Source organism: Nyctereutes procyonoides, unplaced genomic scaffold (genome assembly GCF_905146905.1).
Source record: "Nyctereutes procyonoides isolate TBG_1078 unplaced genomic scaffold, NYPRO_anot_genome, whole genome shotgun sequence".
NCBI lineage: Eukaryota > Metazoa > Chordata > Mammalia > Carnivora > Canidae > Nyctereutes > Nyctereutes procyonoides.
This window is the reverse complement of record NW_026575142.1, coordinates 30,877,143-30,887,998: the sequence shown is the minus strand read 5'-3', so window position 1 is coordinate 30,887,998 and position 10,856 is coordinate 30,877,143.

Genomic DNA, 10,856 nt, shown 5'->3' with positions numbered 1-10,856 from the left:
CCAAGGTTTTTTGGCCTGAGGTACTGAAAGATGGACTTGCCATTCATACAAATTGAAGATTATAGAGAAGTAGCCTGGGAGGAGGAGAACTGGGAGTCTGCATTGGACGTGCAGGTACGAGATGCTCATCTGATAGCCAATAGAGCTGTTGAGAAGGCAACTGGATATTTAGGTCTGGAATTTGGGGGAGAGTTAGGCTGCAGATAATTGTTTTGGAGACACATAGTAAAGCCAGCAAAAGAAAGAAAGAGAGAGAGACCAGTAAGCAATGACTGGGAGAGTATAGCATCCCAGAAAATGAGTGAAGAGTGTTTCCAGAGAGAAAGAATAATCAGTTGTATTAAATGCTACTGATATACCATCCTGCGATAGAACTTGACATATATTGCCCTTTTGAATACAATGTACTTACTGGTTCTTTGTTAGAAGAATATTAATTTTGAAATAGTTGGCTTTGTGGTTGTGCTAAACTTGAAATTCTGACCTGGTTTCCTTTATGATTAATGGAATGCATTTTTAAGGTGGGTTTTGGGGAATTTTTTCTGTTGGAAATAGAACCAAAGACACTCATCCTTAAGAAGCATGATGCCTGGGTATTAGCATAATTACTACCTCCTTCCATTCAAGGAACTTAAGAATGGGTTCAAATGTTGATGAATAAAAGATGGGTCTGTATTCAACACAATTTTGTTGCCATATGAGGTTATTATGTCTTGGGTAGCCTTAATAACAGATTCATTGGCCCCCAAAAGTGTTTTATTATTCTAGTTTTCTCCCTTATTCTACATATTTACAAGGATATATGGCTGCTTACAGTAAGACTGCGTTTTCCACCTATACTTGCTGTCAGATGTGATCTTATAGTTTAATTCTGGCCAACAAAACATAAGTACTGGGAAGTATCTTCTGGGAGGAGACATATCCTCTTTCTGTCCCACCTAGATGTAATGCCTAGAGCAAAAGAAGTCATTTTGGCACACTGAGTAAACTCAGGAGTGGCAGCCACTCATGGCCTGGAAGCAAGAGGAGAAAAGCTAGGATCTTGAGGAATTTATGAGTCAGAGCAGCCATATACCTCAGGAGTGATTCCAGTCGAATCAGATCCATTCTGGAGTGGATACCCAGATGTCCCCATATGTTTGTGTATATAATGTGTTTAGAAAATAAACAGTGATTTGACTCAAGTTGATAATGACCCTATTCTTTTTATGCTGGTATACATAGCCCATAGTGTTATCTACAAACTACAAATGTTCAATATTTCTTTCATTTTCCAGCCTCTTTTGTTAAAAGCAACTGTAGGCTTTACTGTAAAAATAATTACTCCTCAACTTTTCCTATGAGCAAAGAGAATAGTATGTCCCTTGTTATATTTTATTGAATCTCTACAAACCAAATCCCCTCTCAGGCTATTTTAATATTTAAAATATTAAAAAATATTTAAAAAACAAAAGCTTGATGGGAGATTATACATGATGTAGAAATGGTAAAATTCCACGTAAAATAGTCTCAGGCTCAGGTCTCAAAGTCATCATGTTGTTTAGAGTTTTGTTTCAACTTGTAGACCCACATTTAAAACTCTGAATAGAGGAAAATTTAAAGGAGATCTTCTGTGTACCCTTCATCGTCTCTTGTATCTTTGTTAGGAGAGCTTCCTCTTCCCCACAGATACCTTTTACGTTTGTCTTGAATAATTCCTTTTATTGGTAAAATGGTTGTATCACCTTAACCATCAAGTGAGCTATTTTTGATGTAAGGATTGTCAGAAGTCAAGATATTATTAACCACAGAAAGCAGTTAGAGAAGCTGTAGCATTTCCAAAGGCTTTCCCTTTCCTTCTGTCATTGTTTCCCCTGCCAAATTGTGTTCTGGGGTCATCACCCTACCTCTGTAGTCTTTTGGTTGCATTAAGTGTCATAAATTACTTAGCACCATACCCCATCTCTTTGAAAGGGGCATCAGTGTAACCTGAAAGTTCATGGAACGTAAATGGCATGGTTATTATAGGCATGTGGAAATTTTATGCAAATAAAATTTACATTTTACCAATCCTTCTCCCTCTTTCATATTCAGATGGGACTTTCAGAAAAAAAGAATTGTAGTTAGACTTCATTGCAACCAATGACTTGGTTTCATCCTTCAGTTATTTGGCTTTGACCATCTTTATAATTAAAATCTGAGCAGAAACAAGTGTCACCTTCTGAACAAGACAACTATGTTAACTGATATCCAGATAAGTCTGTTAGAAAATATTGGTCACACTTATTAGTTGGATTTTATGTCAAAGTGCTATCTATCTCTATTAAGTTTAATATTTCAAATTATGTGTGTCTCCTTCAGTTATGTAACTTGTCATTCTAATCAATGTATATTTTTATGAATTACTTTAATCTCTCTGCATATACATGTACAAATATGATGTTCTTCTATTAAGAGAAATCTAACAATTTGTCTATTCACACAGGACCATTTATTAGATAACTACTGTGCACCAGGCTCATTACTAATGCAAAAAAGAAATGTGTAGTTTTTATTTTCCTGAAGCTCATACACTAGAGCTCAGAGACTATCTAGCTTAATTATTCATTTTTATAGGTGAGGAATACAGGGTTCAGGTAAGTTAAGTGACTTTCTTAGGATCATGCATTTAGAATCCAAGACAAGACCAGAATTCAGGTCTCCTGACTGTCCAGTGTGACCTCTACTACAACATTCTGATTCCCTTTGTCCAACCTGGGTGCCTTAAAGCACAGGAAAAGAAAAACTCTATGTGCTCAGTCCATTTTTCTCCATTCTTGAAATTCCAAATAGCTTTCTGGCAGCCCTCTATTCTCAGTCTAAATCTCATTCCTTCCACTCTCAGGTAGCAGTAATAGATAGACTTTTTTTCACACAAGCTGGTAATTGCTTCTTGATTGACTCCAGACCAAAATTAAACTCTTGCTAAGCAAGCTCATCTGGCTTTATGGATAGAGGCTTTTCAATTATCTAAGACCATCATACCTGTCCTAAAATTGTCTTATTTTCTTTATTATTATATACTGCTTCGGCATACTGCAATGAGCTATTAGGGCTCAGGAAGAAAAAAATGACTTTTTTTAACTTCTTATATGTAAGGATGTTCTTTGAGAGATCATGGCATATGTGATAAAAGTTTTTAGTAGAACTTTTCCCTTGACTGATCCAGATTTAAACAGTCTAAAATCAATTCCTCTGGAGCCACTTGTCATTTCTTGTCTTCATTTTAGCAATGTGGGTGAACTTGTGTCAGACTTCACTTTTACCCACAGTTAAAAAAAATGGTTATCAGTTCTTGGCCTTGCTTCTACTGCTATATAAAAATAAACTGGCTTTTTCCACACATTTAAGCAAAACTGTCTCCAAGGGAGGTTGGTCAGAGTTTTGAGGATAGGTAAGCAAATATTATTGCTGTGTTTGAAAAATTGTTCTGAATCAAACCACTTTGAAAGATTAAGCTCAGGCGTGAAGGGGGAGCCAAGTTTGTACTCATGCTGAGATTTCATGCAGTGCCTTTTTTTTTCATGCACATCATGAATTCTGGCCCTAGAGGGTCTTGGGATGATGTGAGGGTCCTCATAATTAGAGCAATAGTGAGGAGGAGGTCAGAAGGCCAAACTCTAAACAAGGCAATATTCTCAGCCCTCTTCCCGCCCCCGTATTTATACTCTTATATCCATCTGTAGAAGGCAATAATAGTGAGGGAGCTTCATGCGAGAACAGTGAGCACCCATTAGATCCAAAGCAGGGCTGGGTTAACTGGTATATATCATTAAGTATATATATGGCTCCACATACAGTTGAAGCCTTGGGAGTCTGTTGAGGGTATTGTTTCTATAGGTTACTTCTGACTGTTAGAAGCACGGGCTTCAAGAGAACTCTGTAGCATCAGCCAATACACCCTAATCGGACACAATGTTTTAGAGACCAAGAAGACCTAACCTTGAACTCTCAGGACAAATCAAATGTGCCTAATGAGTTTCTCATTGTGAAATCTGGATTAGTGACCAATGAAGTGTTATGACTGGTCGCATGGCCCAGAGTCAAGTCTTTTATTTCTTCCTCAAGTTGGGGATGTGCCCCTGCTTACCTCTGTTGTGTCTCCTCTCACTTCTGTCCTCCTCACATTCTGTTCTTCAGATTTATTGAACTTCTTACAGTTCTCTAAAAATTCTGTGATCTCTTTCTCTGGGTTTTTTTTTTTTTCACACATTGCTTCTTTTGCCTGATGTGTTCTATCTCCATGCCCTCCATCAACAATTTCTATTCTCCATCTCTCTCTGCTTAAGTAATACTTACTTATGCTTCAAATTTCAGTATATACACCCATTTTCTCTCACCAGCCTGTGTGAGATGCCCCTCAAGAGGCCTCTGTAGCACTCAGTACTGTATCTGTATGAGCAATAATCAGAGTTGCTTGTCAAACTTTCACCCACTACAACCCTATCATCGAAAAGGTACCATGATTTCTTTATCAGTAGAGTCTCAGAATTAAGAAATGGTAGGTGTCCAGTATTTACTTGATGCGTGACATCAAAGGTTAGACAAGCTCTTCAGAGTAATTTAAGGATGGCTCCATTTCTTCATTCCTTCATCATTGAGTAATATTTATTGCTACTTTCTACACACAAAGAACCATTCTAGGACCTGGGAAACAATGATAAATAAAAGATAATGTCAGATAGACAGTAGACTTCCTTCATGATATGTATAGTCTTGTTTTCTAAATATTTTACCAGAGAAAATTCATATTAAATGGATTATTCTGAGGTTTAAGCCAATAAGAAAAAATGTACTGCAAATTTTCAAGTATGACTAACGGCCAAAATGTATCCAATTAAGTATCTTGTTTTTCAATTAAGTATCTTTTGTAATCATAACTCTTAGCACCACTGAAGGAAGACTAACAAAATTATCATTATCTTTCATTTCAACTGAAATAATATGTGATAAATGTTATATACATTTTTAAAAGCACGTATTTTCCTAGGAAGTACAAAATTGGACACAGAGCCTAAGTTGAATGTAAGTATAAATTTGCTTTGAAATAGGCAAGACTCTGTTTTCTCTTTGTTTCTTGTAATTTAATAAACTCAACTATAAGGTATTTTTAGTAGGAAAAGGTGATGTTTGCTATTAATAAAACTATCAAACAATTATTTGTAACTTTTGTATCTATGGTGTCCATAGTTCTTAGACATACCCCCAAATTTTCTTGGAAATCTTTATAGAAATTTCCATCATAATTTAGAAAATTATATTGCAGAGTGAGAAAACATACATATGAAACAAATGTACATATGAGGGTCTTCTAGAAGTCATGAACATTACCAGAAAGGAGATAATGCTATTGCCTAATTTTAATCAAGCTAAGACAGAATTTTTCTTTTCTTTTTTTTTTTTAAAGATTTTATTTATTCATGAGAGACACAGGGAGAGAGCCAGAGACACAGGCAGAGGGAATGAGAAGCAGGCTCCACCCAGGGAGCCCGACGTGGGACTTGATCCCAGGACCCCAGGATCACGACCTGAGCCTAAGGCAGATGCCCAACCACTGAGCCACCCAAGTATCCCTAAGACAGGGTTTTTCAACACATAGACATATGAGTTATTGTTTAAATTTAAAATGCTAAGAACTTCACTAGAGCAAATAGCTAGGGGTACTTTAAAGCATAGCTGTTATTTAAAGGAATAGCCACATATATTTAGCTAGATTCCCTAAAACTTTTTTGTATTTTTTCTCTTTTATATTTTTTCCCTTTTAAAAGTATTTCCTTCAGAAGCCCACCATCAACTTTCTTTCTTTTCTTGAAGTGGAGAGGCAGCCACTGGGAGAATTAGGGACTTTTTTGAACAAGCATCAGGGACTTTAATCTGAAATGTTTACAGCGGAGGTGTCAGATTCTGAAAGCCTTCTAGACTGTTCCCTGTTTGGGGACAACATGCTGGAAAGGAGGTTAAGAGACTAATAGCAGATGAATCACATTTTAAGTATCTGGTAACAAACTGTATTTAAGCTTGTATCTGGTTCTGTAACCTATTTAAAGATACTTCATTTCTCTGAAGGCTTAATAAAAGTCCTAAAGACAAGTGTTATTTTCTATATCCCAGCTTTTCTGTCCTATATCCCACCAATAGCAGGAGACTGTACTGAGCACAGATTGAGAAAGAACGAACATTATGTGGCAATATCAAAAAAGTCCCAGAGAATATGTTCATAGCTCATTATTTGTAGTAAAAGTTGCTAATATTACCAAAGTTGGTGAATAAATAACATTTTAAGCATATTATATAAATTTAGCAGTGTAGCTAGTAGAACTGAAACCAGTTGGGAAACCATCCAAAGTATCCTTCTAAACATACACATACAAATACACACTGGAAAAAAAAAGGCTTTATTTATTAAGAAGGAAAATGAAGGACTAGATATGCGAATCATGACATAAAAGAAAATGTTTTAATATTTGCAAATAGATAAACCTTTCCAATGAGAAAAAGAGGGAAAGAAATTTATAAGAGATTACAATTCACATTGAGGCTCAAGTATTTTTTTTTTTGTACCAAGAAGCACAGTATTAAAATAATGAAAAAACTATAGGAAACACAAGGAAATTTGACAAAATAGCCCAGAAATTGAATAAGTCAGATAAGGAATGTAATTATGATAAAGGTCAAATTTCAAATCAGAAAAAGAATTATTCAAATTAAATGGTTTTTCAGAAAACTGGTTAACCACTAAAAATATAAAGTTAACTCCCTAAGTTGTACTATGTACCAAATTAATTCAAAAACAATTGAAAGTTCATCTATAAAATATGTAATAAAAATACTAAAAGAGTAACCAAATGTTGGTGGTTCTAAGTGATTTAACTTCTTTTTGACAATACATATGACTGAATTGCACAATGGAATACACCTAATACATAGCCAATTGGGGTTTGAACCTCAGCAAACGAGCACCAGTTTCAGAGCATTTAATGTATGACTTGTTAAAAAAACAGAAAGAAACTGTATATAAATCTAGGATGGGGAGTGCATTTTAAAAGTATCATAGAAGATGGGTCTACACAAAAAACTTGATAAATTTGACTACCTGAAAATTACAATCCTTTCTATGTGAAAAACTACAAACATAACAAAAATCAAGTCTACTGAGAAAATAGTTGCAATATATATGATAAAAAGTAATATTCATAGTTCATTAGAGGTCTTGCATCAACAAGAAAACAAATAGTACAGCATAGGGAATACAGGCAATTATGTAATATATTTATCATAGCAAGCATTTCGTAATATAGATAGCTGTTGAATTCACTATTGGCCACATGAAACTAATTTACTGTTTCAATTATAGTTCAATTAAAAAGTCTTAAAAATATTAAAAATGAAATGTAATATAAATACCGTAGAAAAATAAATGAAGAAAAACGAGCAAAGAACTCGCATAAAAATATACAAATGGTTAATTTTGGTAGTCACAAAATTAATTGTCATTCAGTCATTCAGTCAATAAAAATGATCTTGTAAGAGTCTATTGGAAAGAACAATTTGATAAAGAAAAATGGCAGAAACTATATTTTTTTTCACCCACAACATAGATTTATTTAGGTATTTATAAGTCATATTAGGTACAAATAAAGTCATAAATCATATATAGTTAAAACACATGAAAATAAAACAATTGAAAACAGTTTAAAATAAGAGCAATTCTTAGAGCGTTTTAATTAGCAGTATAAAGCATCTTACTGTATTAATAATCACATGTTATGGTGAAATCAGTATGATTGAATATAGCTGATTATTTTTGAAACTTCTAATTCAACACCATTATTCTGTTTTGGCTTATTTGGGTACTTCATTTGTATGGCTATTTTCTTTTAATTTAAATTCAATTAATTAATGTATAGTTTATTATTAGTCTCAGAGGTAGAGATTCATGATTCATCAGTCTTAGATAACACCCAGTGCTCATTACATCCTTAATGTCCATCACCTAGTTACCCCATCCCTCCATGCCCCTCATCTCCAGCGACCTTCAGTTTGTTTCCTATCATTAAAAGTCTCTTATGGTTTTTCTCCCTCTCTGATTTCATCTTGTTTTATTTTTCCCTCTCTTCCCCTATGATCCTCTGTTTTGTTTCTTAAATTCCACATATGAGTAAAATCATATTATGGTACTTGTCTTTCTCTTATTGACTTATTTCACTTAGCATAATACCCTCTAGTTTCATACACATTGTTGCAAATGGCAAGATTTCACTTTTTGATGGCTCAATAGTATTCCATATTTGTGTGTGTGTGTGTGTGTGTGTGTGTGTGTGTTTATACTATGTCCACGTAGTTTGGCTATTGTGGACATTACTGCTATGAACATGTGGGATGTAGCTGTCCCTTTAGATCACTACATTTGTATCTTTGGGATAAATGCCCAGTAGTGCAATTGCTGGGTCATAGGGTAGCTCTATTTTCAACTTATTGAGGAAACCCACACTGTTTTCCAGAGTGGATGTACCAGCTGGCATTCCCACCAAGAGTATATGAGAGTTCCCTTTTCCCTTCATCCTCTTCAACACCTATTGTTTCCTGACTTGTTAGTTTTAACCATTCTGACTGGTGTGAGGTGATATCTCATCTCTTTGTGGTTTTGATTCATGTTTCCCTGAAGCCAAGTGATGTTGAGCATTTTTTCATGTGTCTGTTGGCCATTTGTATGTATTCTTTGGAGAAATGTCTGTTTGTATCTTCTGCCCATTTCTTGATTGGGTTATTTGTCCTTTGGGTGTTGAGTTTGTTAAGTTTTTTTTTTTCTTTTTTGTAGATTTTGGATACTAGCCCTTTATCTGATAAGACATTTGCAAATACCTTCTCTCATTCTTTTGGTTGTCTTTTGGTTTTGTCACCTGTTTCCTTCGTTGTACAAAAGCTTTTTATCTTGATGAAGTCCTAGTAGTTCGTTTTTGCCTTTTTTCCCCTTGCTTTTGGAGACATGTCTAGCAAGAAGTTGCTGCAGATAAGGTCACAGAGGTTGCTGCCTGTATTCTACTCTAGGATTTTAATGGATTCCTTCTCACCTTTAGGTCTTTAATCCATTTGAGTCTATTTTTGCAAATGGTGTAAGAAAATAGACCATTTTCATTCTCCTGCAGATGGATGTCCAATTTTCCCAACACCATTTGTTGAAGAGATTGTCTTTTGTCCATTGGACATTCTTTATTGCTTTGTCGAACATTAGTTGACCATTAGAGTTGAGGACCCATTTCTGGGTTCTCTATTCTGTTCCATGATCTATGTGTCTATTTTTGTGCCAGTACCTCCCTGTCTTGATGATCACAGCTTTGTAATATCGCTTGAAGTCCGGAATTGTGATGCCACTAGCTTTGGTTTTCTTTTTCAACATTCCTTTGGCTATTCAGTGTCTTTTCTGGTTCCATGCACAATATATTTTTGCATTAACATTTTCCATGATATATATGTGTGTGTGTGTGTGGCATAGAAAATTTAATGTATAGTTACTTGTAACTTTATCTCTTCTTGTCCTTTTATAGATGATTTTGTTTGCTTACTGGGTTTTTTGTAGGTCTAAATGGGAATAATGCAGTAGAATAATACTGCAAGAGTGAGAGAGAAGATAAATAGAAAGGGTAGAAAATAGCTACTGTTGGATTCCTTCTCAAAAATTATGCCTCTTCTCTGTAAACAAATCAACATTTTGTTAGATACTTTATGGACTCCTCTCCAATGTTGTGATATGAGTCTTGGTTAGATCAGCTAATCATAGTTCTTGCCTGTGAGTAATCTGTACATAGTCACATGCCAAAATGCTAACCAATGAGACATTAGAATATCAGTTGGTGTTTCTGAGAAAGTGTTCTTCATTCTTAAAAAAGGAACATGAGTAAGGATCTTACTTTTCCTGCTTTGGATGTTTTATGGTTAGGATGTGATATTTGGAGTTGTTGCAACTGTCTCATTGCCATAAAAAGAGAAGAAAAATTGCAGAACAATCAAACTAAAGGCCTCACATTGTTGCAAGTAACTGCCAAGGCAACTCATTTGCCTCTATTTTTCTAATGTAGGAGGATACATTTCTTATTATCCATGTGACTTTTGTTTGACTATTTGTTTACTGCAGTTAAAAGTATGCTGATACAGAGAGGGAGATATGTCTGAAAAGAATTAATTTGGAATCTGACAGGAACGAGAAATAGGAGAAGAAGGAAATATAATCAGTGCAGATTTGAAATTTTTCTATAGCACTTTGTAGACAAGAAAGCCATAGATTTTTTAGCAGATAGCGTGATGATTTGGCAGAGTGTCCTACCAGGGTGTGGAGGTGTTACAGAAGCTATGCTGTATGTAAATTCAATGCACTTATCCCTGTGCTATCTATTTTAGAGAGTTCCATAAAGATGTGCATTTCTTTCTGAATATTAAGTTTGGATTTGTCTTTCCATTGGATGTAACATCATGTGTAGAATCGCACCAGACTTCCAAGGGCTTTAGACTAGATGGGGAAGTCTTTCCCTTTGAATAATAAGCCTCAAATATTGTGAGGAAGACAGATTTCATGACCAAATTAGTTCAGGAAAATATATATACTATTAACTTCTTATAACTTTAAAACACCCATATTTTATATAAAAAAAGTGAAACCTTGATATAAGACAAGTGTTTAAGCATTTCCGAAACTGAAAAATGGTTAAGTCACTGAAGGAATTCCAGGAGCTATCTGAATACCTTCTAGGTGGGGGTGAAGGATGGATGAAGGGATATTTATTCCTTGACAGTGAATTATAAAAAATATTCATTGTCTAGGGCCACTCAACAGATGACCAATA